Source organism: Equus przewalskii, chromosome 5, assembly GCF_037783145.1.
Source record: "Equus przewalskii isolate Varuska chromosome 5, EquPr2, whole genome shotgun sequence".
Classification (NCBI taxonomy): Eukaryota; Metazoa; Chordata; class Mammalia; order Perissodactyla; family Equidae; genus Equus; species Equus przewalskii.
The window spans coordinates 60072021-60096622 of NC_091835.1; the positions used below are offsets into that span (position 1 = coordinate 60072021).

Genomic DNA, 24602 nt, shown 5'->3' on the forward strand with positions numbered 1-24602 from the left:
AATTCCCACTAGATTTAAACTCTACGTAAATTAATCTGCACTGCTACCTAAGAGATTTGTAGTATTAATCCTATTTGGCAGATGTGAAAACAAAGGCTCAAAGAGGCTAAGTAACTTTTCAAAGATCAAAGAGTTAGTAAGTGGTAAGGTCAATGCTTATCTGACTTCAAAATCTAAAAAGTCCCTAATCTTTCCAGCTGTCTGTTTCTCTGATTTTTTCAGATATTGAACACGCAACTGAGCCACACAGAACTTCACTCATGATGACAGAGACTATTTTGTTTCAGTCTTCACTTTCTCAAGAAGAAAAAGCAGTGGAGTGGGTCTCTCTAAAAAGAGGAAGAGCCTTTTTCTATTCTCATTACGTCAAGAATGGTTACTAAGTAATGTGGCTGATTTTTGAAGAAAGACATCAGAATTTACAAACTTGTTTCCTTCAAAATCACCTTGGGAAGGAGGTCACAAAATTATGTCAGTGATGCTGTCACAGTTCAAAACATTTCTGAAAAATCTTTTAGAACCATCTTCAGAACCACTGGCACACTCTGAATGTCGCCAGTGTCACAAATCTTCATCCTTTGCAGAAGAATTTGGCTTTGGGAAGTGAAGTCATCCCGAGGCAAGCCTTACTGATGAGATGGCTTATTTAGCTGAGTAAAAGCATTTGAGAAGAAAGAGGAGAGATGCCTATAAATTAATGAGCTATGGATGCCAAGCTACTGCTAATCCTTTGCCTTCCTTAAATACCCACCCTCCTCCTATCCAAATTATTACCTTTCATAAACACGTTTCTTTCCTTTAGAGGTCTTATCACTACTATGAAGCATAAGTATTTAAAGAGTGTGTTTTCATTAATGTTGTCTCATACAACACTGTAAGCTCTATGAGCTCAGTAACCATGGGGTTTTATCACTACAGTATATCTGGCATCTCGAGAGAACTGTGACAAGTAAGCATTCAGCCAATTTTTGTTGAGTGACTGAATGGAACATATTGTTTTCTGACTCAAGAACTAGTTCTCAAGGCACTTCTAATAAATAAAAGTCTTCTGAGCAATGAATGGCTGCATCACTAAAACACAGTCCATCTCCCCCAAATGAGAGAGCAGGTAAATTATTGGCTGGTTAAGAAACTTTTAGAGTTACATCCTCTCTTGAACTGTTTACAAAATAGGGTAATAAAGCAATAATAACTTTTATAAACAAGGAGTTTAATGAAGTAGAAAGATATAGAAATATTTTATTTTAACTTTTGTTTCTATCCAATTTAAATGTAAATTTCTGGTACTGAAACTAGGACACAATATGCTATACTATATAGAGAGGGGAAGTAAATTATTAGAAAATAATTACTACCACTAATTATGAAGGTTAAATGCAGAGTTTCTGGATTATTAACATCCAATGAATATAACCTATTCATTTTTTTAAAGTTATCATTTTTTAATCAAAACCATTTACTTCTTTAATAACATTTTATAAAAGGTAGCCAATAGTTCTTTCAGCTAATTTTCTAAGTGGCTAATGTCCTCATTGACTAAAAGTTGAGAGTATTCTACAGAGATTGAGAGATGTTTGCCAAGATCTTTATGGCTTTGTAAGTTTTGTAAGCAAAACAAACAGCCCTTAGACAAATAGCTTTTTACATGCTCATTAACTGGCAGAGATTTTCTGTCATATGTTTTTACAAAGACGGAAGAAGCAATCTAAAGGAGTTCTTTGGAGAAACCACGAAGAAGGCAGAGTCTGACTATTTTCAAGCTTCTCAAAACCAAGAACATTAAACTAGAAGTTCAAATTCACCAACTTGCTTCTCTGACCTACAGTTAGGTTACATATATGTTTGGGAAAGGGCTATATGTAAACAATTTTTATAAAAATGATATATGGTTAATGTTGATAATATGGAAAGTTCCAAAAAATGAAAAACAAAGAGGGGACCATCTCAAAACTCACAGTCTAGAGGACCCACTGTTATCGTGGTCTTGCTTCTCTTCCCGCTGCTTGATTGTTTATTGCTCATCCTGCTGTTTGTTTCCTAGTGTCAGATGGTTTGACAGAATTCCCAGAGCTTCCCTTTACTTCTTTTCCTCACATCTGCTCACTTACTTTTCCTGAAATTACCAGGTTAGCCACTAATTTCATTCTGTGAGGCATATTACCATTGTTTATTTAATTAAGATGAAATAAAATTATTCATGGGAGGTAACAATGGTTAAGTATTAAAGAATTGAATAAAATGACTGTTAATTCACAATGTATCTCCTGATAATTTCCTTTTGAAGTGTCAAAAAGATAAATGAAATGTGTAAAAATGTTCCAGAAGCTGAGAAACAAGGTTAAGTATTTGGTGCATAGATGGGTTGTAGACCAGAAGATTGCTTTTAGGAAACCATAAAACAATGTACTGATATGTGAAGACAGACACAAAGTTTGGATGCTGAAAGGAAATATTCACAAAACCCAGCAGAAGTCATATACCGTATAATCTACTAGCCAAAATGTCAGGCCTGAAACCCTAGGGAGCTTGACCAGCAAGAAAATTAAACAGATTCCTAAATCTTTTATGTTCCTTGCAGTAGGGTGGATCATCACCTCTTTTCATGCCACCATATTATACTGCCATCAATAAATCATGACATGAAAAATAAAGAATTTTTTTCAAAGTACCTACATTTTCTGGAGATGCTGACCATACCTTTTGGCTACATTTTTATCCACCCCATCTCCAGTGAGAATTATCAATTTCGCTGAGTCCTCCATTAGCGGGGTGCCCTTGGACATAATGAACCAGTACATTACTTCTCAAACTATCTGTGATGGACCAATTTTTTAAAAATTTCCAATTTGTTGCAGACTGATATTTTGTTAAATACATTAAAATAAACTACTAGAAAAATGAAATAAGACAGAAAATACAAGTGAGTTTTATTAGAATCAATAGACATAAAATTACTCTATCTGTTGCTGTAATAGTTTCTAAATGGTTACTGTCAATTTCTGTATTTAACCTATAGCACATGAAAAAACAAGAGAGAGAGAGAAGGGGATTTACAGAAAGGCGCCCGTCTGTTGGCCAAACTGTCAGTCCCACTGATCAAGCCGACCCATTTCAAAGAGCATAAACCTCACGTGCATCTATGGTGCTCACCAACAAACTATAGGTCTGAGTGTGCATGAGGTTTGTTTTCCTCAGGGCAGTTAGCTTGGTCTTGGTTAAAGCTGCCACTTACGCCTGGATTATGACTGTACTGAGCTGGGCTACCCAAAGGCATGTATTTCTTAGAGATGCCAGGATACCAGCAATTCAGAGCAAGATTTAAATAACTAGAGATGAAAAAATCTTAAGCTTTGACCATAAACTGTAAATTCAACCACTTGATTTACCCCCCTTTGGTAGCTTTTAAACTAGAATCTTTAGTTTTAAGATAAATGGCTTTCTCTGGACAAAGCAGTAAGTAAAACCTAGTTGCTCACACCCACAAAGAAAACAAACCTACAGCTTCACAGCCTGGCCAGGCTGCCAGGAATGAAATATTAAAATGTCAAGTAAGATGCAGCCTCTGCCCTCAAGGATCTTAAACCAGACAAAGAGATATGTCAACAATGACAAAATCATGAATTAAGCGCTATAACTGAGACATGCATAACTCTACCGCTCCTCACGCCCCCACGGCAATCACCTAGACCTAGGCTTCTCTTTCCAGGATTACTCCAACGGCCTGCAATTTAAGGGACCTGATTCCACCACTGTCTCACTCCAGTCTCTTCGGAAGACAGGAGCCACACGAGCCTTTCTAAACCCAAGTCTGCTGTGTCAATCCTCTGCTCATAACTCTCCAGGGGCTTCCCTTCTCATTCAGAATAAAAGCCTAAATCCTCAGAGTCCTACATAATCTGCTCTTCTGACCTTATCTCCTAAAACTCTCCAGGTCATTCTGCTTTAGCCACACTGCCCCAGATATCTGCATGGCTCACTCTCCTCACTTGTTTTAGCCTCTTGAACACATGCCACCTTTCTGACCTTCCTGGACCAACTTTAAAAAAAGTGCAATCCCCTTGCCCATCGTCATCTACCATCCTTTATCTGTTCATTAACTTTTATCATCATTACTCATTAACCTTTATCATCACCTGTCACTCATGTCTATGTGTTCATTGGTCACCTCTCCCCACCAGAAAGAAAACTTTACGAGGGCTTCCTTTCCTTCACTGCTTAATCTTTGGTGCCCAGAACTGTGCCTGGTATGTCATAGGCATTCAATACACATTCTGAATGATTATGAGTAATCAAAGACGGACGCCTTGCTTTGGCTGGTTATGGGAGTGTCAGGGATGGATTTACACAAAACAGATGACAATGAAACTAACTCTTGAAAGAAGATTCAAGCTTGTCTGACATGGAAAGGGCTAAAAATACCACTGCCATATGCACAACACTTCCCACAAAATCTTGAAGCATGAGAATCCATCGTAGGGAAGCCTATTAACTTTCCAGCTGAGAGAATCCCCAGGAAAGAAATTAATCCCCATGATCCAGAAAAAGATCAGGGTATGGATTAACAAGAAGAAAATTGCCACAGCCCTCATGAAGTTTTACAGATGAGAAATTGTTATAAAATACATTAAGGTCCTGAATAATGTAAACATGCTCCCAGTAATCTTTTTATTGTTGCCTCAACCTTTTTTTTTTTGCCACAGATTTCAATAGCATTCTCTTAGAGTTTTCCCTGTATGATGGGACTACAGCTCTATTTTAAAAAGGAAACAGAGGAGAAGAAAATAGTATTCAATGCTTACGACTTCAGAGTTGTATTGTGGTACATCTACTCCACTGACACCTATGGTCATGCATTCTGGAATCATATTTTGCAAATATTACCTCCTTTTACTATCTGAAATTGTCTTACACATATTTATTTATTTTCTTGCTTATTTCCCATCTTTTCCCATTAGAAAGTGGATTCCTTCTAAGAAAGCAGGGACTTATCTATCTTCCCCACAGTATCCCCAGGGTCTGATAAGTGCCAAGCACACAGAGCACCCAACAAACACTCAACGAACGAATAAATAAAATTCAAATAATAAATAAATGACTATTTCACATAGGGAGTTAAGACTAACTTCCAGCACCTGTGTCAGCAGTGCATTTTCCCCTGAGCAAGAGTTCTTCTCCTAAATGACATTACCAAAAGTACAAGGAGGACTGTGTCTACACTTGCATTTCCAGCTTTACCATGCTCTGGAAATACTATCTCAGCACACAGCAAGAAGCATAAAGCCTGGGAAATGGCTGTTCTGATGACAGAGTGCTAGGAGAAACAGGGCAAAGGAAGGCAAAGGGAATCCTGCAACCCTGGTTCCAGGGTTACAACTAGGTGTCCCTGCCTCACAGAAGTGACACTGCAGAGCTTTCTGTTACCTCCTAGTGGCAGCTGTGCTTTGGACACCAATATATTACTACTCATACTTAATTTATGCAGTATACGATCACAATTTAGAAACTTTAAGCAACGCCAACTGCCTCTATTATAAACGCTTTAGTAAATGCCAAAATATCAGTGCCTCTCAAGTCTCCAAACTCTCCCTCTCACACACACTCAAATTCGTCTCAATTTTACAAACCTAAGCATCAAGGCCCAAGTTTTCTCTATTTTATCATCACTGCAGCATCCTCTCTCCCTCCCCGCACCTCACCTTCTGCTACCCACCCGCAAAATTCACTCATTCATTCATTTATGCATTTATTTATACACTTCATAAGCAGCTATTAGCATCATTTTCTGTGTCTAACCATTGTGAAATAATGTTTCATTGGCAAATAAAAGAACTCCAACTCCTGCTAATTCTCTGCCAATCACTGCAGATAGTTATCAAAAGTGCCTGCTGGTCCAGTCCACTGCCAGGTGGAACCCTCTTTCTCTTCTCTGGTTCAGGTCCCTTCAGGTAATGGCAGCTCCTTTACAGGCTTTGTGCACAAAAGGCACGTCACTACTGCCTTCCCCACTCACATGAAGGCCTCTCTCCCTCCCTCTTCTCTACCCCGGACACCGGCCAGCCCTGAACAAGTTCCCAGATACTGCCAGAGTTGAGGCTGGAGGCCAGACAAGCCAGATACCCGGGAAGCTCAGTGATGGTCAGTGTGTTGTAAAAAGCTGTAATTCCACCTACAACTGTTGCTTTTCTCTCCTTTTGAAGTCAGCTTCAGAGTAATAGTGGATGCACCTTACTTAGATCTTAAGAGGAAAAAGGATGTCGAGAAAACATTTGGGCTTACCAAATCAGGGTGTGTGAGCTATAAGGCGCAGTCTTTAATTCTTTTAATTTCAATTCTTTAAATCTTTAATTCTAAATTCTTTTATTTTTTAACCAACTACCATCTACCAGCACCATCTCATAAAGAAAACAATAAAACAGTAGCAAGAATATGATCTTAGTGTAAGAAGCAGTACTTCCAAAGAAAAAACATTAGATAACCTTATACCAACACATCTGAAAAAAATAATAGCATGGTAAGTGGGACATTTCTTTTTTTATTGTCCTGAATATCTGCCATGAATAAGGTCCAACGTTGTAGTGGACCAAGGGTAATTAAGTAGACTATTCTAAAGGGAGCATCCACGTGAAAAGAGAATGGTGCTCCTCACAGCCCAAGCCAACCAATCAGGGATCAAGAAGATCATCCATAAAGAAAGGAGGTGCCTGCATGAATGAGAGAGAACAACTCATTGCCTAGCTGGACATGTGTTTATGAGGTATCCCTGCTGATCTGCCTCTCATGTCTATTTGAGTAGGAAGGAAAGAGAATTAGAGAGGAATGGCAGGATGAGCGGTAGATGAGAAAAGGGAGAGGGTGGGTGTAGGGTAAAGCCTGGACAATGGAGTAGTGGTATGAACAACTATCGTTTGGCAGGGCAACAATGCCACTTTGAGCTCAGCTGAGATGAAGGACAAAGCTTTCACTCAGATATGAAACGGAAGTTTTAAATCAAATGGACTCATAGAAAAATGGGAAACAGAATTTGAGAACTCTGCGTACCCTGAGAAAGAGCTGTTCTACAAAGCACAGTTGGGCTCAGTGAGGAGAGAAAAATAAAACATTTTTATGTTTGAGTCCCATGAAGTTAAGACTATATAATGAACCAAATATAAAATAGTTTTCTAAGTTGGCTGCAAATCAAGGAAAACTTCCCTATGGATCAGCACAGGCCCAAAGAGCAGCTTTCAGGAAAGACTTGATCTAGTCCAAGACTTCATTTGACAGATGAGGAAAATGGTGCTCAGCTTGCACTTCAGGACCCACTTGACCATACTGTTTTCTATCCTTATGCTTTCTGCACTCTGGATATTCCATATTTCAGCCAGTTCCACCTGATAGATGCTAGCCTGGTTAGCAAACTCAATACTGGGCAGTAAAATAATAGAATATTACTTTCACAGAGGTGGTAGGAAGAAAAGTGTAGTAGCTCCACTAAATTCCATGGCCCCACCTTTCACTGGTCATAGTCATTTTTTTAATTCATGCTTCATCTGTCCTTCCATTTTCCTCTTGCTTTTGCTGCCACCTTCCTCCATCACTCTTTTCTTTTCATCCCCTTTCCTGGGGTCAATTACAGCAAATGGCAGAGTGATAGTTAAGAAAGGAAGAGACATCACTTCAGATTCTTGCCAACCAAAAGCCAACATATTCTAATAGATACACCTTAGTATTATTATTAACAGGCAAATGTCATTATATTTTACATTTTGGACCACCAAAATTAAGTGATAAGATTAAATGATAATCAAAATATTAATATATAAAAGTACAAAATCATAGTTTCTATTTTAAATGTGCTAAAACTGACAACATCAAATTACTATCAATTTCTCACAAAGAGAAACTGGGGCTGGGTTATTGCTATTTTCCTTTGCTTAAACATAATGAAATTGATCATTTAGCTTACAAAGCATTTTTCAATTTGCCAATCTAAAGGTTCAAAATTCACAGATATGCATACAACAGGTTATGTATGTACAATATATGTACGGTACATTGCCCTCCTTTCCTTTAAGGAAAAAAACTGAAGATGCATCTTATTTCACAACTATGAACAAGTACTTAGGCATTTAAGATGGATAATCTTATAATAATAAAGATCTTAATTCTCAAACATAAAACAAGTGATTTCATCTCCTTATCCCAGTAACCATCATTTCAAGATATACATAAATAGCAATGACTATTAAAAACATATTACTACTGATGAAGATTTCCAATGGTTTGACTTTGAATCATCACTACTCAATTCTTCACACTCATCTTCTATGACTATGCTCTTAGAAGCTAATAAATGTAAAAGGCAAGCTTTTAGTAGAAACCGAGAAGAGAAACAATTGTAGTCTGGGTACCATTTCTCAGATGCTGTTTGAGAAATGCAGAGCAAGTCCCTGATGGTTTCCCTTCTGCATCTTTCACGTGTGAGTCAGTTGCTAGGAAACGTGAAAGAAAGGGATTCAGTATTAGGTCCGGGGAACAATGAGCAAGCTTAATAGTTATCTGAACACTAACACATAACCTTCATAACCTGCTGTCTAGCTGAGGAAGCTGAAGATTACAGGCGATGTTTTTCCAGAGAAACAGATTTTGAGCTCCATCCTTTAACTATTACAAACAGATTCTGATATCCACTGCAATAAGAAGTCACAGCTGTAGACATCTTAAAATCTTTTTTTCAGCCAGAAGTTGCACCCATCCTGCTATCCAAACTTACAGATGATAAGAACTCATCTTTTCACTGCTTCAAGCTGTATTTTGCTATTGCTGCACATATATACGCATGTGCACATATGCACCTGCACACACACACACATAATAGAAAAGAAAAAGAAAGGAAACACACATCACCACTACTATAAGAAGATACTTGCCGCAAAATAACCAAAAGAGAAAAGGGAGGGACTGGAAACAACTTAAGGGAAAATACACACACGCGCCCACAGGTGCACATGCACACACACTCACACACACGTCAAATGCATTTCTCAGTCCTTCAGCTCTTGGTCTACCCGGACCTAAGAAACAGAAAAAGAGCTCCTGATGGTGAGTCGGGAAACGTGAGATCCAGGGCTTCACTTGTGTGACTTTGAAAAAGTACCTTAACTCCTCTAGAAGTTTTTTTCCCAGAAAATTAACAGAGTAATGCTAACCTCAACAAGTTTTTGAGAGGATGGGATGAGATAATGCACGCATAAGCATTTTAAAATTGTATAGCATCATACATGAAAAGACAGTATCATTATCTTCTTCATAAAATGGTCATTCCAGTGAAAAGGAATATGAACGGGACTCAATATTGGAAAATCAAAATTAAGCCAACTAAAAAACAGTGATGGATGAGATGGGGTTTTCTTTCCCAAAAACGTCATACATAAATTAGACTGTTTCATTAATATTAACATACACAAATTACACTGTTTCATTCATATTAACTTGGTGTGAGTTACTGACATGAGAAAGCAATGATTTAAAGTGAACAAACAGGGGCTGGCCCAGTGGCACAGTGGTTAAGTTCGCACGTTCCGCTTCGGTGGCCAGGGGTTTGCTGGTTCGGATCCTGGGTGCGGACATGGCACCGCTTGGCAAGCCATGCTGTGGTAGGCGTCCCACATATAAAGTAGAGGAAGATGGGCATGGATGTTAGCCCAGGGCCAGTCTTCCTCACTAAAAAGAGGAAGATTGGCAGTGTATGTTAGCTCAGAGCTAATCTTCCTCAAAAAAAAAAGAAAAGAAAAAAAGAAATCATACAAAGCCAGAAATAGACAATAAACTATATTATAAGCTGACACTGTTGAAAAAATAATAAATTGATATGGTTATAACCTGAAAAAAAAAACAGTTCCTGAATATTTCTGAGATTGATCTGGAATAAAAAGTCAGGTAAATAGACACATTTTCACTGTCTTAACCTAAGTTATCTCGTCTAAAAAATTAACAGCACATAACACCACCTTACAGAAAAAAACAATACCCTCGATTTTTACAGTTTTTACCATTCCCAAATATTTTTTCAACTCACCCTCAAAATGACTCTGTGAGGTAGAAAAGACATGAAAAGAAGAGTAAAATGAAATGAGTGAAGTTAAATGACTTGCCCAAGGTCACAAACTAATAACCGAGGCAATCAGAATGAGAACACAGCTCTTCTGTCTTCTAAGTCAGCACTCTTTTTTCTTGGGACTTAAGGACTCTTGGGGTATTGAAACTAGATTTTGCAAAATTCACTTTATTTAGCATCATTGGGACGTAAAAGTCTATAAATAAAATTAGATTTGCTGAAATTCTGCACATAATGACAAAAATGAATTTAGGTCAGAGAGAAAAATAATTCTGACCACTTATTCAGCAAATGTAACACTTTTAAGATATCAACCACCTTAAATTTTGGAAGTAGCATTTTTGTTGAGAATTTATTTCACTAGGTCAAATAGCTGGGAAAACACAATAAAAGATCAAAGAAAGGAAAGGAATTCCTATAATTAATAACACAAGGCAAAACTTAACCTAGTAACTAGATTACTTTATTAACTAGATGATCTTATTAATCTACCACGCATATTTTCACTAGGCAAAAACATTTCTTTAGCTAAGTGAAATTAAGGAGAATAACCGAACCATTGGACAACGAAACTTGGATCGGATTAAAGAAACTAGGCTTACTTAGCAGGAAGGGAAAACCAACTATCTGAAGATCAACTACAGTAAAACTTGTTTTATTGAGCACTTATTATGTGCCAGGCTAAGTGCTTTATGTGCATTGTCTCACTCAGTACTCACAACCACTCCATGAAGTGGATACCACTTCATAGCCATTTCACAAAGGAAGAGATGACAGTGAGGTGAAGTAACGTATCCAATAACTCACAGTTAAAACGCAGCAGAGCCACAGTTCACATCCCTTTGTTTGACTCCAAAGCCTGCATTGTTCATCACTACTTGACGGCCTTGATCCCTAACACAAGGAATAATGAGACATTGCCTATCACAACTGACATGTGAAGCAATGGGCCACCAGCGAAGCAAAAATTTCTAAATTGTGTTCACTATTAAACATGAAATGGATGAATGAGATTATGGAGTTTCCTCCAAAAGTCTTTTAAAAAAACAACAAATTATCTTCATTCATTCACTCTTTCATGCAACAAAACTGTTGAGCACATGCCACAAACCAGGCACTCTCCTAGGTCCCTAAGACTCATTGAATAACATGACACAAAAATCGCTTCCCTTGAAGGATTCAAAGAATACTGAGGAAGGTAAAAGTATAGAAGAGATTTAACAAGGCATTAATATGGGTAATGGCATAGGCTAAGGTTACAAACATGCCTCATGGAGAGGTTTCAAGAAGCTATTTTTCACTTTCTTGGCAACATAATAATATTCTGTTAGTTGAGAAAAGGCAAATCTCTGATGAGGCAAAATTGTGTGGACCAAATAAACAACTTTTTGATAGTCAGGCTTGATCCAAGGAGAAAATTTATACCACCTAAATAATAAATCAAGGTTAATTTTATGGCATGTGAATTATATCTTGATTTAAAAAGTTTTTTAAAGAATTAGTGAAATATATATCCTTCAGAAGAATTTTACTCAAAATATTATTTTATTATGTTTATTTTTATTATTTTTTTGCTAAGGAAGATTCACCCTGAGCTAATGTCTGTGCCAATTTTCCTCTATTTTTTAGTACGTGGGCCACCACAGCAAGGCTATTAACAGAGTGGTGCAGGTCCGTGCCCAGGAACTGAACCCGGCACTTGAAGCAGAGCATTCTGAACTTAACCACTAACCCACCGGGGCTGAACCCAAATACTATTAATATTATTATTATTTTTGAAACTGACATTAAACATAATACTAAAGAGAGAATTCAAGTTATATTATTTTAAAGAATCTGTTGACAAGTCGACCTACTACACCACAATGTCTCCTCCATAAGGACTAATGGTGCAAATTGGATCTCATGTCTTAAGAATCAGGAAAAGCTGCACCTCTCCTAAATAAGTAGTAAATTTTCATCAAGTGAACATATAGATGTAATAAGTGATTGTGTTGCTCTCTTTCCCCCTGCTGTTAGTATTTTTTATACAGTGACATTTTAATTTATTTATATCTACCTTATTACACACATACACGCAAGAATTTACAGAGGCTTTTAGAAATACATAAAGTAAATGCAAGTAACATACAAAAATAAGTGATGAAACATCAGTTAGAGACCCTGATTCTTGGTTAAGTCTTGTGGCTAAGTGACTCAGTAGGTGAGCAATACATATAATAGGAGAAACACAAAACTGCTAAGAGCTTATAGAAGAAGTGCATAGGTTGTGGATAAGAAGATCCTAATAGAATATTATGTTAGTGACCTTCCAATCATGTCCATGCAAGGACATGACTGTCTTTTTTACACAAAATACCCATTTGGTCACTCACAGACATTAAAAAGCAAGCTCTTTCAAGGTGATCCCCTCTCCAAGGGGCCAACTAGTGACCCCCAACCCCCGGAAACATAGCAACTTGGAGTAAATCTGGCATGCCCAAGGTCTGTGGGGGTAAGGGGATGTTTCCTTTGACCTTTGACCTCTCCTCTACTAGAGCTGTCATCTTTCTTGACATGGGCCAGAGGCACTGATGTGCAGCAATCTGCTCTAGTCATCAACCATGACTTTCCAACCAACAGGGAAAACTATATCCAAAGAATCCGTCATGGTGGACATTTTGGCTATACGGGTGTGCCAATCAACATAGTAACAGAGGACAAGAGGACCTCTGGGGACATGGAGACATTCTACAATACATCCACATGGCCCTCAATGTTGCTGACCTCATTTCAGAGGGCTGTTGGGCCCAGCCAGGGACCAATTCTGAGACTGAGGAGGAACTGGAGCAGGACAGGGAGGAAATCCAGGGATAGACACCTCTGTTATATTTTTCTTTTTTTCTAAAATGAATGAATGAGTCTTTTGGTCAGAACTGCCATCTTCCAGTAATTCACCAAAATGACCAACACAAAGGGAGAGCAGAGAGGCACCTGCTATACGTTCTCTAGGCCTTTTAGAAAATATGGAGTTGTTACTTTGCCACATACATGGGAATCTACAAGAAAGGTGATATTGTAGACATTAAGGGAATGGGCGCTGTTCAAAAAGGAATGCCCCACAAACGTTACCAGGGCAAAACTAGAAGAGTCTACAATGTTACCCAGCATGCTGGTGGTATTGTTGTAAACAAACAAGGGCAAGATTCTTGCCGAGAGAAGTAATGTACATATTGAACATATTAAGCACTCTAAGAACTGACATATTTTCCTGAAACGTGTGAAGGAAAATGATCAGAAAAAGAAGGAAGCCAAAGAGAAAGATACTTGGGTTCAACTGAAGCGCCAGCCTGCTCCACCCAGAGAAGCACATTTGTGAGAACCAGCAGAAAGGAGCCTGAGTGGCTGGACCTCATTCCCTATGAATTCATGGCAGGATGGGTGAAAAAAAAGACCTCTGGACTGTAAAAACGTTTCTCTTAACTGAGTACAAGTGTGGTGTTCTTTCCCCCCAAGAAATACTTGAAGTAAACTTAATTGTGTCCTAAAAAAATGGAATGAATGAATGAATATAATTTCTTGAGGTCAAAATATCAAACAAAATTTTTAAATGTTACATAGAACATTGACCCGACCCAAAGGAATATTTCAATGTCCACAGTTCATTAAGATTTTATTAAGAATAAAATTCTGGTGGCTGGCCCAGTGGCGTAATGGTTAAGTTCTTGAGCTCTGCTTCAGTGGCCTGGAGTTTGTGGGTTCAGATCCTGGGCATGGACCTACGCACCACTCATCAAGCCATGCTGTGGCAATGTCTCACATACAAAAGAGGAAGATGGGCACAGATGTCACCTCATGGACAATCTTCCTCATGCCAAAAGAGGAAGATCAGCAACAGACCTTAGCTCAGGGCCTATCTTCCTCACCAAAAAAAACAAACCAAAACAAAACAATAACATTCTGTCGGGGCCAGCCCCATGGTGTGGTGGTGAAGTTTGGTGCGCTCTGCTTCAGTGGCCCGGGTTTGCAGGTTTGGATCCCAGGCGTGGACCTACACCATGCTGTTGCAGCAACCCACATGTAAAATAGAGGGAGATTGGCACAGATGTTAGCTCAAGGCTAATCTTCCTCAGAGAAAAAAAAAAAAAGGTAAAATTCTGTCATTACATTATGTTGAACAAGTACTGTTACTGAGAACAGAGACACAACATATATAATTGTTAATGATGCTCAATATTTTTGCATTTTTATATCTATGTTGAAGCTATTGCTATAGATTCATATCTTTATACAGGGTTTAAATTCAGTAAATACTGCAATATATAGACATAAATAAGATACTTTCACAGCTTATTTATTGTACAACGTAAATGCTAAATTTTTCAATAAACTATACTTAAAAACAAAAAGCCAAGCAAAATAAACTATCAAAAACAGAGCTACACTGTTACTAGAAAATTCAAACTACTTAGTTTGAAATCATGTTGTTCACATCTATTCACTTATCCACCTTCAGTTCATGCTATTTCATCGAAATAAGATATTTTCAGGGAAAAAACAAAAATTATTTTGAACAATTTAAACCCTTTCAGCATGAAACAACGGATGGGATAACAGCCATTTACTTGCCTTACTCCATTTCCCTATTCAACACTTACAAATATCCATTTCACACTAAACAAACTGCAAGTCTGTGGGATGAGCCTCTGCTATTAAATTTGTTTTCAGTTGGAATACTTGAAGTAGCTGTTGAGTATAAGTAAACAGTGGACATTTTTATGAGGAACCCAATCTTACAAATCATAATGGCTCTTAACATGGAGTGACATCACCAAAAGGTAAACATGTGTTAGCAACTTCAAGAATAAAATTGTTGGAGGCTTTTGGTAACTGACCGGGAAAGGCAGAAAGTTAAAACTTCTTTATTCCTTGTAGCAACAATTATTAGTTTCTTTTTGTTATTCATTTATTTATAATTTCCTCTACTCTAAAAAAACTGAAATGGATTTGAAGCATATGTTTATGATTTCCAAATCAAATTAAATATTTCCTTATTCTGCCACTTTATATATGAGAGGATTTTATCTGGCAATTGGGCCGAGAGGCACTACATTCTAAAAACAACTAATTCTGCTGCTTTTAAAATGAGTGAGTCTCTGATACTAGCTCAAAGAACTCAATTCTGACAACTATTAACACCTTTTATTATCAGTCTAAGCGGCAATTCTAACAAGGTTTTATTATAATGCAATCTAATTATTTACCAGCAGTAACTCATTAGCAACACAAAATGAGACATTACTAATAAATTACAATTGCCAGAGGATACTGTTTTAGATTTCTGATGGTAAAAACACAATTAACTATATCTAAAAATGCCTCAGCAGACTGCACTTTACTGCAGTTATCGTACTGCAGGTCACCAGTACGCAACAGATGAAAAGGCTCTCTGTACGGTGGATATTGGGGTTAGGGATATTTCTGTCGTGCATGGCTCATGTTATAGAGATTATGAAATTGTTCTTCGAAGATGGCCACCTGACTTAGAATTTATTCATTCATTCTGCAACTTCTCACATCAGTATTTGTCTAACTCCTTGTCTCTGAACGCTGCAGTCATCAAGGATAAAATAAAAACCACCTTGAAAAACATGACTGTCTTCCAAAAACTGCATGCCTCAACATAAATTGGACCAACTACAACTATGGTGATACTCTATGTTTGAACATTCATAAATCTACACAATGATTTCACAGAGAAAAAGTTATTCCTCTATACTAGAACAGAGCAGACCAAAACCATACCACACGAGATCCCAATATGCAGGGTAAAGTATGATTATTCATTACACAAACTACCGATCAATAATATAGACCTGTGATTCATAAGTGAGAAAAGGATACTCACTCAATGGGCATCACTCACAGGCTCCCTGCCCTGCTCTGTTTCCCACCTCCACCATCTCCCCAAAGGAAGAATGATGGAGATCACAATGGGGGTGCGACAGAGAGAAATATTTGAAAACTGCTCATCTAGAAATGGAAACTTATATATAGTTCAGAAAATAAAATTTTGTAAATTAAATCTGCTATACAATCAGGATAAAACTGGGTTTTTCAAAAACACCTATTGAGGAGGAGTTATGAATTATGCTAGCCTCAACTTCTGCTTCAAGCAGAATAGTGTATGAATTACTCTATTTAACAACTAGAATCTTACATAAATTTCAATGCATATGATTTTTTTTAAATTTTCTTTTTGGTGAGGAAGATTGACCCTGAGCTAACATATTGCCAATATTCCTCTTTTTGCTTGAGGAAGATTATCGCTGAGCTAACATCTGTGCCAATCTTCATCTATTTTTTGTATGTGGGCCGCCACCACAGCGTGGCTTGATGAGCCACATGTAGGTCTGCGCTTGGGAGCCAAACCTGCAAACCCTGGGCTGCTGAAGCGGAGCATGCAAACTTAACCGCGATGCCACTGGGCCAGCCCTAAATTTCAATGCATATGATTTTTTAATGCAGTACTAGCTTCCTAAGAAAGTAATGGATATCTCCAAAGAATAAGGAACTGAAGAGAGAAAATCAATACTTAACCAAATAATTAATGGGAGCTGATATCAAGAACCAAACCTAAAATTTAGAGTTGCCCTGTAGGCAAACACCTGTAAGGGTTCCTGAGTCGTTAAGTCTAAGCCTTGGGCATGCTGCATAGTTGGGCAGCTAATTCTGAGACTCCTATTAAGGTGGATTACTGAAGGGACTAACAACATCCCAATTCCCTAATATGCCTTAACTCGATATAAAAAAGCAAATCCTTCCCAAAGAGAAGAAACCCTTGGCAAGTATTGTATTTTTACTTTAAGACACGCACTGAATCTATAATTTACTGAGTACTTACAAAGAAATTTTTCTCATTATTTCATATAATACCACAAACAAAAAATATTACCCCCATTTTATAGATGAGGAAACTTAGGTACAGAAAGCGTAAGTAATTTATCCAAAGACACAAAGCTAATAATTGGTGGTAGTGGGATTTAAGCCCAGGCAGTCTAATTTCAAAGCAATATCCTTAACTATCATGTTATTCTGTTCCTTGTATTCATAAAAATAATAATCATAAACATTTATTATGTGATAATTGTGCGCCTAGCACTGTTTTAAGCCATTTAGATGTACTAAGTAATTTAATTCTCACACACACCCAATGAAATTTACAGATGAGGAAACTGAGCCAGAAAGAAGTTAAGTAATGTGTAAAGGTCACCCAGCTCCTTAGCAGTAGAGATGGGCTTTGAACCCAGGCACTCTGACTTCTGAGTTTATGCTCATAACCACATCACCATTCTGCTTCCCAAATACTGGTTCCTGTAATTTGTTTATCAACTCTCTAAGGGAATTTCCATTCCTGTCACACACAGCTGATTCTCAAGGAGAAAAGAAATAAATCTGCATAAAAAGGCAAAAGGCTTCTGGGAGGTGGAGAGACCAGGACCTCTTCTTTGGCTCCCTAAGTGCAGTTAGGGAAACATGTTCGGGGACATGTTTTCATAGCAGACCAGGAGGGCCCCTGACAAAAGCTTAGTGGCAGGGATATGAAACAAGATCTCTGAAATAAAAATTTGTACACGGAGGAAAGAAAGCACCTAAGCCCTGCCCACACCAGGATTTGAGAGCTTGTAGAAAAACAAGGCTCAATACAACAGAATGAATAGCTGCTCAAGGATGTGCCTCTGGACAACTGCCATAATTTATAGGAGCAACAGCGGAGTCTGGGCGTATGAACCAAAAAGAGCCATAATCTGTTGTGCTAGGCAGAGGCATGCGCCGCGTCCCGCCCCCCGCCCCTCCCAAAAAGAAAGAGACAATTTCCACACACTATTCCCTGGAACTTTCACATACATGGCCTTCTTTATCTTATTATTTATCATCTATTATCTTTCTGTTACATTATATGGCAAAAGAAACTTCCAGATGTGATTAAGGTTTTGTATCTTAAAATAGGGGTATTATTTTGGATTACCTGAGTGGGCTCAATCTAACCATCTGAGCCCTTAAAAGTAGAAGAGGAAGGCTGGAGAGTCAGAGAGGTGTGGTAGAAGACAAGCAAGAGAGATGGGGCAGAAGGCAAGGTCAGAGACACTTGAAGGGTGAGAAGGATTCAACCTGTTCTTGCTGCGTCTCAAGCAGGGAATCACGAACCAAGGAACGCAGGCAGCCTCTAGAAGGTGAGAATAACCACAGCAAGGAAATGGGGCCCTCAGTCCTAAAACCACATGGAAACGAATTCTGCCAACAACTTGAGTGAGCTGGAAACAAATTTCCCCCAGAGGCTGGCCAATACCTTGATTTTTGGGTTACTGGGATACAAGTTAAAAAAGCAGCTACGACAACCTGGACTTCTGAACTACAGAACTGAGACATCATAAATTTGTGGTAATTTGTTACGACAGTCATAGGAAACCAATATACCTTGATAGCCAGGTGGAACATCTTCACAACCTAGAAGGAACCAGAAAGCCCACCTCAGTGGCAGGGAATTCCATAATAGCTAGCAGGCCAAGGTGATGCCAGTTCCCACCTTATAGACTAAGCATAGCCCCAAATTTTCTGGAAAATTCAATTCAAGTGGCGGGCTGCAAGTTAGGGATGATTCTAAAAATGGTGATAAATAGACAAGTAAGGGTTTAAGAGACTCAATCCAAAGAATACATTTAAATGATGTGCCCTTTTGGCTCTCTGTGCAGCACCATGGCAGCTGGCAAAAACAACCACCTTATGAAAGGTGGCAAAAAAGGAGCCAAGAAGAAAGGTCAATCTATTTTCTAAGAAAGATTGGTATGATGTGAAAGCACCAGTTATGTTCAATATAAGAAATATCAGAAAATCACAAGAGTTTGTTCACAAGAACTCAAGGAACCAAAATTGACTGATGGCCTCAAGGGTTTCTGAAGTGAGCCTTGCTGATCTGCAGAATGACAAAGTTACCTTTAGGAAATTCAACCTATTTACTGAGGATGTTCAAGGCAAAAACTATCTAGTTTCCATGGCATGGATCTTACCCATGACAAAATGTGCTCCCATGGTGAAAAAATGGCAGATCATGACTGAAGCTCACGATGATGTCAAGACTACAGACGGTTATTTGGGTTATTTGCTTCGTCTGTTCCAGGCTGGTTTCACTAAAAAAAATGCAACAATCAGATTAGGTCACCTCTTATGCTTAGTACCCACAGGTCTACCAAATCCAGAAGATGGAAATCATGACCTGAGAGGCGCAGACAAATGACTTGAAAGAAGTGGTCAACAAACTGACTTCAGATAGCATTGGGAAAGATTTGGAAAAGGCTTGCCAATCTACCTATCCTCCCCAAAATGTTGTCTTTAGCAAAGCAAAAATGCTGAAAAAGCCCAGCTTGAACTGGGAAAAGTCATCGAGGTTTATGGTGAAGGTAGCAATTCTGGAAAAGCTACTGGGGATGAGACAGGTGCTCAAGTTGAATGAGCCGAAGGATATGAGCCACCAGTCCAAGAATCTGCTTGAAATTCAGACTTTTAATAGTGACAAATACAAAGTCTTATTTGTGAAATAAAAATTTTTTACATGATGTGACCAAGTTTGCAGAGCAAGCTGAATAACTTCAAATGTTTAATGGGAACTCAATATTTAAAACAACCCTAATGTTGAACTGTCTATAAATTCAGTTTCTCATACATAAAACTTACTTAAAATGAGGTAAACCTGAACATTGAGTCAAATGTCTAATTTTTTGTTCAACGGGGCAGTAAATAAGTTGGAAGCACATATGCTGGCGAGACCTAAGTCTTTTCTAAACTTTGAAAAGTCTTAGAATCAATTCAGCTTCCTAGTATAGACATACCAGGCAAACGGTGAAAAATCCTGGACTCCTCAATGGCATTCAGCACCACAAATCAAGCTGGGAATTACATTTGGTAATTCTCTATTCTACGCCAATCACTGTGCTTGGTCTTTTACAAACTTCGTCTCATTCAATCTCAAAACAACTCAGCAAGATAGGTATTGCTTGGGGCCAGCCCCGTGGCCGAGTGGTTAAGTTCGCCACTCTGCTTCAGCGGCCCAGGGTTTCCGTGGTTCGGATCCTGGCCGTGGACACAGCACCGCTCATCAGGCCATGCTGGGGCGGCATCCCACATGCCACAGCTAAAAGGACCCACAACTAAAAATACACAACTATGTACTGGGGGACTTTGGGGAGAAAAAGGAAAAATAAAATCTTTAAAAGAAAAAGATAGGTATTGCTATTTCCATTTTTTTTTTAATCAAAACACTAAAATTCAGAGAGGTGAAGTAACTTGCCCAAGGTTACCGTTGCCCAGGCAATAAGGGACAGAGCTCTTACTCTGACCTGGTCCATTTCCAGAGAGCATGACTAAGACATCTTATTCTCAATCATAAATACAAAAATGCAAAATACTTTAGCAGCCATCCTGAAAGGCCATGAGGTGGCAATATTATTCCATGAATTGATTAACCTCTTAATCTACCTCTCTGCCTTCCTTTCTCCTCCTTTTACCTTCACAGCCTATTTGCCTCTCTCTGGATTTCAATATACAGTCCCATATAAGAAACAAAAGTTAAAAGAGAGTAAAAAATCCTCTGTGTAGTTTTATGATACACAAGCTTTAGAACCAATGAATCAAAAATATTGGCCTTCTTTCTTTTAATTAAATTATGTATATTTTTAAAATCTTCATAAATGAATAAACTTTCAAAGTTGCTTTTCAGAAAAACAGAGAGAGACAAACAGAAACTAGGGTTAAATCCTTAAATCTAGTATTTTGTACTAATCATCCTCTCCTTCTCTTCTATCTTTCTCAGCTGTCCTGTCTCTTCTCCCCTCTGTCCTCACTGCATGCACATTATCATTACTGTTTAGAGATATCAGTATAAACTCCTATTTGGCTTAATGAAGATACAGATGGTTACATCTAGAAATATTTATAGATATGTGCATCTACATGGAATTGTATACACACATATATTTCCTTGCTCTCAGCTGAGAGGGCCTAGAAACAATGACACCCAAGTAGCAATGACTACATGGCACACCGATCTTGGTTTCTAATACTGTTCTCAAATAAGAGAAACTTGGAGAAAAGGCTCATTCTAGAACTGGGACATGAAATATAAAAGATAACTCTGGAGCATCTTACAGCGTCAGAAAGTAAGGAAATGCTTTAAAAAAAAAACCCACAATGATGGGAATATGTCAAAGGGACATAAAGGTCAGCTAAAAGAGCTTCCAGAACCCAAGCCTGAACAATTTACGCAAGAAAATAAAGTATATTGGATGATAACCCAAAGTATAAAGTAAATATCCATGAGTCCATACTGATGATAAACAAGTGATTGAATAAAGAAATAAATGGAGGAGAAGAGACAAATCACCCATGCAGAAGAATTTCAAATAATTTGTGTAGATACTTGTCCTCAAAGAGGTGAAGCACAACTTCCACCCGTAAGCGAGGGCTGCCCTGTACTGATTTCTGAAGAGGACAGCACAGAAGAGGGTAGAACGGAAGAGGAACTTCCCCACAGAGAAACCTGACAGTGTGGGGATCAAGTCAGCATCAGTAGTGATAATCATGTTGATAGTATGTATTCTTGATAGGACGATGTTATGAAAATGGCACTTTATCTTCATGGTCATCCTCCCAAAAACCCATAACCCCAGTCTAATCATGAGAAAACATCAGATAAATCCCAGCTGAGGGTCTCTCTACAAAATATCTGGTATTCCTCATTTCTATGAGGGTCTGAGAAACTGTCACAGTGCAGAGAAGCCCAGGTGACATGATGACTAAATGCAATGTGACACCTTGTATAGGATCCTGGAACAGAAAAATGGCCATCGGGTAAAACCAATGAAATTTGAATAAAACATGAGGTTTAGGCAAAAAAATAAGGTGTAAATATTGGTTTATTAATTTTAACAAAAGTGCCATACTAATGTAGGGTAGGGGAAACTGTATGATTCCACTTACATGAGGTAACTAGAGTAGTCAAATTCATAGACAGAGCATGTAGAATGGTGGTTGCCAGGGGCAGCAAGGAGCTAACATTTAACTGGTACAGAGTTTCAGTCACGCAAGATGAAAAGAGTTGTGGAGACGGATGGTGCAATATTATAAATGTACTCAATACCGCTGAACTGTAACCTAAAAATGGTTAAGACAGTCAATTTTATGTTGGATTGTACAACAATCAAATCTTTTCTTTTTTAATTCCAATTTTCTAAGTTAAGTAGAGATCCTTTGGTAAATGTTGGCTAACCCTAATTTATCCGTAATTGCTTAACATTGTTGAGAAAGATACACTTTTGCTAGAAACAAATTAGAACAGAAAAATGTTCACCTTCTGAGACTTAAAAAAATCACTGAAGGTATAAAGAAAACAATGAAAGGCCTGCAGCTATGGTATGAAGAGATCTCTAAATCCAAATGATCTTTGTCGTTCACAGAATAGATGAAGGAAAGAGTGAAATTCACTTGAGGTTGTTCCATGTAGGCAGCAACAAATCCCTCACCTGGAGGTACACTTGCACTTTAAGGTTGGTAATGGCCATTCGGGGGCTGCTGCTAATCCTGCATGACAGCTTGCAAAGGCTGTGTGAACGGGGAGCTGGGAGGGTAGGTGGGTATGCTGATCACTTAAACTAAAAAGACAACTCAGAAAGTGAGACTCCAAGTTAGTGGTTCTCAAAGGCTGACACCTAGACCTGCAGTGGTTCTCAAAGGGCAGCGCAAAACACCAGCATCACCATCACCTGAAAACTTGTTAGAAACGCAAATTCTCAGGCCGTGCCCCACACCTACTGACTCAGACTTCCGGGCTTGTGGCCCAGCAACCTGAGTTTTAACAAGCTCTCTCTCCAGGTGATTCTGATGCACACTAATTGAGAACCACTGCTCTCAACCATACTAAGCAGCATGTTACCGCCAAAGGCTATTTATTTTAAGTCAGTAGTTCTCTAAATGGGCTGCACATGAGTATCATCTGGAAGCTTCTCAGGTTGGGCACCAGCTCAGAGAGTCTGACTTAGAGTTTTTGCTTATTTGTTAGCTTAGATTCCTAGCATCCCAATGTTCAGCCAGGGTTGGAAATCGTGTCTTTAAAGGATTTCATAACCTCACCAACAGGGTTAAAAATTTAAGGAAGGAAAATAGTGTATGCATGTTTTAAGTCTAAAAATACTCCTCTTCCTGCCAAATAAATATAAATTAATAAGAGCCATGTAGAGTCAGCTAATACTTAGGCAAAATATAAAGTTGAAAGTAATAACATAGGATTAAAGTAAAACTACACAAGTCCATTGGGAAAAACATAAGAATGCAAAATTAATTTTTTTCCAAAAACAAATTTTGAAATATATAAGCTATAACAGCGAGTGGTGAGAAAAACTGACTTTGCAACTCAGGCACACCTAGGCAAGAGTTTGTGGCTGTGTCATCTTTCAGCTGTAGTATTCTGGTTAACTTCATTTTTCTTTCCTAAGCCTCCACTTCTCATCTGTAAAACAGTCAGTATTATGAACTCATATCAAGGAGATGTTTTGAGGATTAAACAGAGAAAGCATGGAAAGCATTTGGCACAGTAATTGGTACACAGCTGATGCTCAATAAGTGTAGGCTTATTAGTCAGAAGAAAATTGTATGAAAGTGAAAATTAGTAACAAAACAATGCATAAGTTTTAAGAGTCTGGTAAAACGTCTTCCTGATAGTCTAAGCCAAGAAAAAAAGAATTAGAGGCCAGCCCGGTGGGGCAGCGGTTAAGTGCACACGTTCTGCTTCGGTGGCCTGGGGTTCATCGGTTTAGATCCTGTGTGCAGACATGGCACCGCTTGGCACACCATGTGTGGTAGGCATCCCACATATAAAGTAGAGGAAGACGGGCACAGATGTTAGTCAGGACCAGTCTTCCTCAGCAAAAAGAGGAGGATTGGCAGCAGTTACCTCAGGGCTACTCTTCCTCCAAAAGAAAGAAAAAAGAATTAGGACAATAACAATACTAAAAATGTCTGGGAAGTTCTCCACATATTATGCGGAGAAAGCAAGGACAGTTAAGTGTGGACACTGTACTCACCTCCCATCCCCTCCTAGCAACAGAAGCAATCAGCTGTTCACTCAGCTCCCTCTTGGGATGAAGTTCTTCACACGAGTTATACAGATCATGCCTTTCGAGTCTGCTCGACAGCTTTCAAATATGGATAATAATTCTTATTCTCTTAGATGCCAAGATCATATTCTTAATTTCCTCATTAACTTAATCATTAATAATGAAAAGAAATTCCCGTTAGAGTATCTGTAATGCTAGTACACGTACATTTACTTCTGATTTTTCCAGTGTGCAGTAGTGAGCCATTAATTAGTTATTCATAAGGAAGATTAGTCAGATCTTCTAATTAGCAAGTGGACATGTGTGTCCAACTAGTCATTTACTTTCTTTCTTTTTCACTAAACGTGACCCAGCATAAGAAT

The 24602-nt window shown here is 38.4% G+C and overlaps 1 protein-coding gene, 1 non-coding gene and 2 pseudogenes across 2 annotated transcripts in view; 3 read left to right on the forward strand and 1 right to left on the reverse strand.

Annotated features, from left to right (window-relative positions):
• Positions 1 to 24602, reverse strand: part of SLC2A13 (solute carrier family 2 member 13) — a 260339-nt gene that overhangs the window by 138283 nt on the left and 97454 nt on the right. The gene's annotated exons all lie outside the window — the stretch shown is intronic.
• On the forward strand, positions 12492 to 12630 carry LOC139083726 (small nucleolar RNA SNORA67). Its single transcript, XR_011540633.1, has one exon. It is a non-coding gene; the product is annotated as a small nucleolar RNA SNORA67 (small nucleolar RNA).
• LOC103551976 (large ribosomal subunit protein eL21-like) lies at positions 13035 to 13543 on the forward strand (annotated as a pseudogene).
• LOC139083375 (small ribosomal subunit protein eS1-like) lies at positions 18833 to 19014 on the forward strand (annotated as a pseudogene).